Source organism: Crotalus tigris, unplaced genomic scaffold (genome assembly GCF_016545835.1).
Source record: "Crotalus tigris isolate CLP2741 ecotype Arizona unplaced genomic scaffold, ASM1654583v1 scf7180000018371.15429387391:27106975, whole genome shotgun sequence".
Classification (NCBI taxonomy): Eukaryota; Metazoa; Chordata; class Lepidosauria; order Squamata; family Viperidae; genus Crotalus; species Crotalus tigris.
Window position 1 is genome coordinate 16,137,507 of NW_024096970.1, and position 6,877 is coordinate 16,144,383.

Sequence of the window (6,877 nt, forward strand, 5' to 3'; positions counted from 1 at the left end):
CAATGACCATAAACCTGTCGCAATTTGTATTTGATATTTTGTTCAGGTGAACCCAGTAATCTTGCACTGGGATTTCTGACATGAAACTGTGAAACTAAAAATATTGTTACTGTTTTTTTATTCTTTTATATTGGGTTTTTTATTGTTTGTAAGCTGTCCAGAGTAATTGAAAATGTGTTGGCTGCCATATAAATCTTATTAATAAACAAATAAATGAAAAAGAAAGAAAGAAAGAAAGAAAGAAAGAAAGAAAGAAAGAAAGAAAGAAAGAAAGAAAGAAAGAAAGAAAGAAAGAACTGTGGGATCCATAGAATTGTGGTTACTATACAGAGGTAGAAGCAGAGGCTCAGTCAAAATGGTTCAGTATAAATACTTGGTCAAATTGGACAACATTCCAAATGTCTCAAGGAATTTCCCACCTGAATTGTAGCAATATTGAAATCCTGGCTAATTTATGAAAAACAGAGATGGCACATCAATTCACTTCTAATATCTTCCTCCTTCTAGCAGAAATAAATCAGCAACACCATAAGGGAAAAGCAAGAAGAGAGGCCATAATTACATTCTCTTAAACATGATTCAAGTGTAATTTACTGTATACTTAGGAATTCTCTACAACAGCAATCTCCAACCTTTGCAGCTTGGTGGCCCAGCTGGGGGGTGGGAAGAGGGGAACCAGACTGTGTGAGTGGCAGGCTGGTATGCATGCACACATGTGCAGCTCAACTTGTGCGAGTGGCGGGCCTGCATGCATGCTCAGCTCAACTTGGGCTGGGCAGACATCTGCATGTGGGCTGGCCCGCCACTCACACAAGTTCAGCTGTGCATATGTGCACATATCGACCCACTGGTCTCACGGTACAGTTGCAAATAGGCTATGGCCCAATAGAGGTCTGCAGCCTGGGGAGTTGGAGACCCCTGTTCTACAAAATAGGAGGTACTGTATAATTAAAAATATTCTGTGAATCATGCTTGACTTCCATGGAATTTATGATGGAGATGTAGTTATCTTGGCAGCATCATAGAAGTAGTTATCCATTACTTTTATCTGGGATAGTTTTCAGTTTCTGGGTCTACACATTGAGTTTTATGATTTTCTCCCTAGATTTGACCAAATTTTGTTTATCAAAATCAGCCAAAGAAAATTTAATTCATTTTATAATCTATCTTCTGGCTTTTCCAGGGAAAGTTTTATTTAGAAGAAGATGGGGGGGTGGAGTTTTGTCCCCATCACTTTTCTATGTTTAGGGTTTTTGAATACCAAAGGACTATTGTATATGATGGCCTAAATGTTTACTTCCAACATTCTAAATTTATGATTCTTGGCTTTGATGACCATTCCTTTTACAAAAATTAGGAGCAGATTAAGCCAACATTTGTCAAGTGATGCCATGTGAAAGTTAGATGCAGCGTTATGCAATCAGAAGTAAAATAGTTGGCTATATGATCTATATGATCTTGGCTTGGCTTGCAGAGTTCATAGATGTCATTTGCTACAGTCTCAGGCAATGAAAGTACCAAATGCAAAGTTCTCAGAATATATCTAATCTAAAGCAGCAGACAATCCAAATGGCAAAGAGAAAATTGATTCTATGCACTATTAAATTATATAGAATACCGTAAATTGATAGTGGGAAAAATCTTCCTCTTTAAGTAATTATACGTTAACATAACTTGGCTGTTTCTTCCTATTCCCTTGATTGACCAGCCTTTCATCAAAACTAATATGTTAGTGGTTCTAAGTATTCTAACCACAGATCCATATGTTGTCAGATTGTAAATATTTCACAGCTGAGCTTTCTATTATATCAACTAACTAAGGCTTTGAATCCACCCTCTATTGTTTTTTTAGTCTTCATTTTTGGCTCATTCTATGTTTTCTTGTGCATTAAAGTAAACCATTTCCTTACGCCTGCAGGCCTATAACCTGAGTTGATTGAAAAATTCATTTACCATAGAAGTATTTTTCCCCATGCACTCTTCATAATAATCTCCTTTCCTGCATGATTGCTTGGTCATAGAGAACAGATGTGTCCTTGGAATCCTGAAAATTTGGACTGTATTTCATACAATTATTACCTCTATGAACAATGGGTAACTTCTATTTATAGTAGACAAGTTGATTAGCATTTAGACCTAGCCTTCAAATCCACTTAGCCACTGATTAAGCCATTCTAGCTTTTCTCTTTTCTAAATTTTCATATTATAATGGGAAATTTCTGGGAAGAGTAAAGATGTACTGTTATATGGGATTCATCTCTTTTCACAGGATAAAAGTAAAATATGTGAAACAACAGATTATTATTTTCTTTTCTCAAAACCAAGACAAGAGTACAGCCTCTTACCATCATGGCTTATACAACATACATGACAAGATTACTAAATCCACAAATTATTTTTGGTTTCCACATAGAATTGACACAAACATCAATAAAAAAATCAAAGTTCATAGTATAATTGAACAAAATAGGAGACTATGAGTTCTAGTCTAGCTTAGCAATAAAAGCTTTCTGGGTGACTTTGTGCCAATCACTCTCTCACCACAATATTGGTCTTGGGCAATAAGCCCAATGTCACAACCAATAGTTCAACACTTGGTTGACAGAAGAAGAAGAAGAAGAAGAAGAAGAAGGAGAAGGAGAAGGAGAAGGAGAAGGAGAAGGAAAAGGAAAAGGAAAAGAAGAAGGACAACGACAACGACAATGACAACAACCTTGCACTTGTGGGAAAATACTAGAAAGAAAAAAATAATCAGAAATCCAATAGTAAAGGCCTGTTAAGAGAAAGGTCAAGTGAACATTGACTTGGAAAAGCAGGATAAAAAAGCCCAGAATTTAAATGTACTATATATAGAACTTCATTTCTGTTCTGCAGTAGGCAAATCTTTGTGTATAAGACTTGATTGTTTTTTTTCAGCCAAGATACAAATCCTGCAGAACTGCAGCTATGAGCTTTCTGCAATAACACAATCCAGAATAAAAGGGTAAATGTCCAGAAATCTGAATTGCCTGTTGAGTTCACCCACTTGTAAGCCAAGGGAATGAAGCAAATCAATCTTGTTTTCATCTGGGGGAATGTTGAGGCAAAAATGGGTTATATTGAGCTTTGCAGCATTTATTTAATAAATTATGGATTTCATCTTCTCTTTCCAGGCATTGGGCTCTTGACCCTATCCATTTTTGATGCTGCCTACATTCTGATGAAAATTGTGCTCCATTGTTGTAGCAGCAATGCAAAGCATAGAGCTACTCTGAGAGTGAGATGAGAGGTACCTAAATAAATAAATCTGCATTAATGGCTTCCACTCATCCAGATTATTAGATCTGCCTTGACAATAAAAAAACTTATTAAAGGGCTTCCAGGTCCAGTAAAAGTGCATTCAGTTTTCTGGAGCAATGTTTTTCTTGTACAGTTTTAATGTAATTCAACACAGACTTTTAGTTGGTTATCAGTACTGATTTAGTCTGTCATTCTAATTTACTCTTAATGGATGTACAGAAAGATTGAGGGTTAATTATTTTATATTTGTGGCATGATCCCAGGAACAATAATTGGTTGTTCAAAACTGAGGTAGAACACTGTTTATAATAATATGCTATGCTCAACAAAAGTTTTACATGGATACATGAAAGTCTTTTCTTTTATCCATGATTGATGCCTTCCCACATTTTATTTTTAAGACCAGGGCAGAAGTAAAGTATCTTTTTACACATGTTTACTGGAGATTTGAAGAAAATTTGAAAAAAAGGATTTTCTAAACAGAAACAGATAATCCAAATATGTATGTAGTAAATTCAGTAATTTTAGCTTACAATTAGATTTCTTACCAAATTTCATATGTAATAATCTACTGAAGAGAAATTGGAAGATTGCCCACTAACAATTTATGTTCTCTGTTACTTTCTTATTTCCTTGCAGAAACATTGACTGAGAATTGTTTATATATTTTTTTAAAAAATGCAAATGTGGAAGGTCCACCAACAATATGAACTATAATGATTTGACTTTATTTCTTTGCTTGCTGCTGCAGTTTCTCCTGACCATTGCACAATACATTCTTTGTCACACCAGTTAATTTCTGTCATTCTTACTGTAGGTATTATAATTCTATATTGATTTCAAATCTACATAAATCCAGATCTTCTTTTCTGATACTGTTAACTTTGGAGCTGCTGTTGAGTAATAATCTGCCTAATTTTAAAAAGAAATGCTTCAGATCAGATAATCATGTCATCCCATTCAGGATACTGCAAGATTTTTTTTCCCCCAAGAAACCTTATCTTATAAAATTATGGGTACTGAGTTGCTAAAGAATGCAGTACTGTTTATTTTTAATCACTTTCATTTGTTATTTCAGAGAACTTTTTTTTCATTCCTTTTTCTAATACATTCTTATACTTTTATTTTTCGTAGATATGAATTAGAAACAAATGCTGCATTTCTTTTGGAAATCAATGCATACAATTTACTTCAACAGAATTGGTATAAATCTACATCATGTAACCCACAATTACCAAATTGCAACCAGGCTTATGAAACTTTTATAAAATGAAAAGATTTCATCAATCGTCAGAAATGTTCCAGCATAGAACTGGCAAAGCAACATGCTTTGTACTGTTCTACTTCATAAAGCAATTAGCTAAGCTGAGTGAAAAAAGCTGCCTGGCTATACATTGCATTCTAGCATTTCTGGAAAGCAATAGCATTGCCTTTTCTCTTGTTCATGCAGTTCATTTTCCCAAAAGAGACACTTACTTTGACACCTCCTGCTGTGACCCCTAGGGTATCTTCATAATGCCAGCTAACTGCCAGCTAAATAAATCCCAATGATCAGCCCACTTTCCATCATTTGTGAGCTGCTCTACTTGTGATCTGCATAAGTGACCTTCAGCTTTGTAGGGCTGTCAACATCAAGGGGTGACATTTGATATAAATTAATCCCTTGCTGCAAGCTCCATGAAACTGCCTTTTCCAGTGTTTGAAGTCTATTCTGTGTTAGCCATTCCTCAGAAGTGCATCTGTATATATTGAATAAATGCATGGGTGATGGAGAATTCTTTTTCTTGGCTTGCTTAGTATATTACCAGTCAGCTGAATTCATCCAAGCTTCACTGCTGATCATTCCCAGTATGAGAAACAAATTTCTTCTATCTGGCTTTTTATAAGATCATCTTCAATACAGCTGAAACAGGATACAGAATATTATTTGCCTTTCCTCCCATCACACGACAAAATCTTTATAGTATTTTAGAATATAAAAATGTAAGTTATCCATGGCAAAGCAATGTATTGTTTCAAATGCACCTACCAAGAACAGCAAAGATCATATCTCCCTAAGCCAAAAAATATTTTCTGTGAAAAACAAAAATATATGCATTGTTGTTTTGTGGTAATGTGTACTTTTCTAACCCAGTCAAGCAATCTTTTTTTAAAAAGTCTAGTAATCTCAGGCCCTGAAGTTTTTTCTTAATGATATACAAGATTTTGTGCAACAACATACCAGTTTTCTTCCCTCTTTTGCCTCCCCTGATAGTTTGGAAATAAGATTATAAAAGTTTCATACATTTGATGGTCTCTTGCATAGCTGTAGCTAGAAATAAACATTCCACACCTGCTGCCCAAAACAAAGCCCCATGCTGAGTTTATCTTCTTTCCCTTTATAATGAGCAATAATACCCATCCACATAACAAATTGCCACTAATGCAAAGCATGTTATAATAAATGAAAAAGAAAGAAAGAAAGAAAGAAAGAAAGAAAGAAAGAAAGAAAGAAAGAAAGAAAGAAAGAAAGAAAGAAAGAAAGAAAGAAAGAAATCTAAACTTGTGGTGGACTGGCCTAGGTCTCTCATTATGGTGAGTTTTATTCTCTTTTCCCCCACAAGGTTTAGGATGGATCTCATTAATGGATCAAATTATTTGTTCATCTCTATTAAAATGCTAGCATGTTGCATATTGAATTCTAAGATCATAATGATAACTATGTATAGGTATTCATTATCAAACCAATGGTTTATTTATGATGCAGAATATATAGCAAACATTGAAAATGTCACTACACTTCCTTTTTTTGAAGTGGCAGTCATATATACAGAAAGAGGATGAAATAGAGGACTTTTCATTCTTTGAACGCCCATCAGTGTTCCACAACCGTTATCAAAAATTTAAAAAATGGAAAATTGAAAAAAATAGATAAAATGAAGAAGTGGTCAGAATCAGGACAAAATCTCCATTGATTTTATTTATATTTACTTTACTATCTTAAATAGGAATATAATCTTATGTTCCACCTTTTTTACATATATCATGTTAAACATTACAATTTTGTGAAAGCTTTGGGATTTTCTCCAAGGTTTCAAAATTTCTATAATTTGCACAATCGTACCTTGAATTTTGTTCAGAGAAATCTAAATTCAGCCCAGTTTGCATGGTGACTGCTCATATAATGAGCAACCTCTCACCAACATTCAATAATCAAATGTGTTTATGTGTGAACCAGCCATTATGTTGGGTATGCTGTCATTCAATTACTGTACATTTGGCAGCAATATTCTCTTTTCTTTTTTGCATTATTTGATGGTCTATTCTGCTTCTGCCTGTCATTTTGGCTGCTTCTTCCAAAACATATATTTCTGAACTTTGTTGCTATTCTGTGAGTGCTGCCATCTTGGAGATTATATTGCATGTGTTTATACATATATTCTGGCCAAAAAAGAACACCATGATTTTTTTAAAACAATAATAGTTCTAGGTATTTGCAGATACTCTCTTTGGAGGCAGCATTACAAAATATGATTCATTTTTTTTTAAAGTTGATGCCAGAAATTTTAAAGCACTTTTCCATCCTCAGCTGGACCATCTGTCCTAGATAATGCCAGAA

General features: G+C 34.4%; 1 long non-coding RNA gene across 1 annotated transcript in view; it reads right to left on the reverse strand.

Moving 5' to 3' along the window:
• The window catches only part of LOC120311713, a 43,102-nt gene extending 38,306 nt beyond the window's left edge, over positions 1-4,796 (reverse strand). The window contains exon 1 of the long non-coding RNA XR_005557707.1: positions 4,756-4,796. This is a non-coding gene — a long non-coding RNA (uncharacterized LOC120311713). The remainder of the gene's footprint in view (positions 1-4,755) is intronic.
• Positions 4,797-6,877: the final 2,081 nt, after the last annotated feature.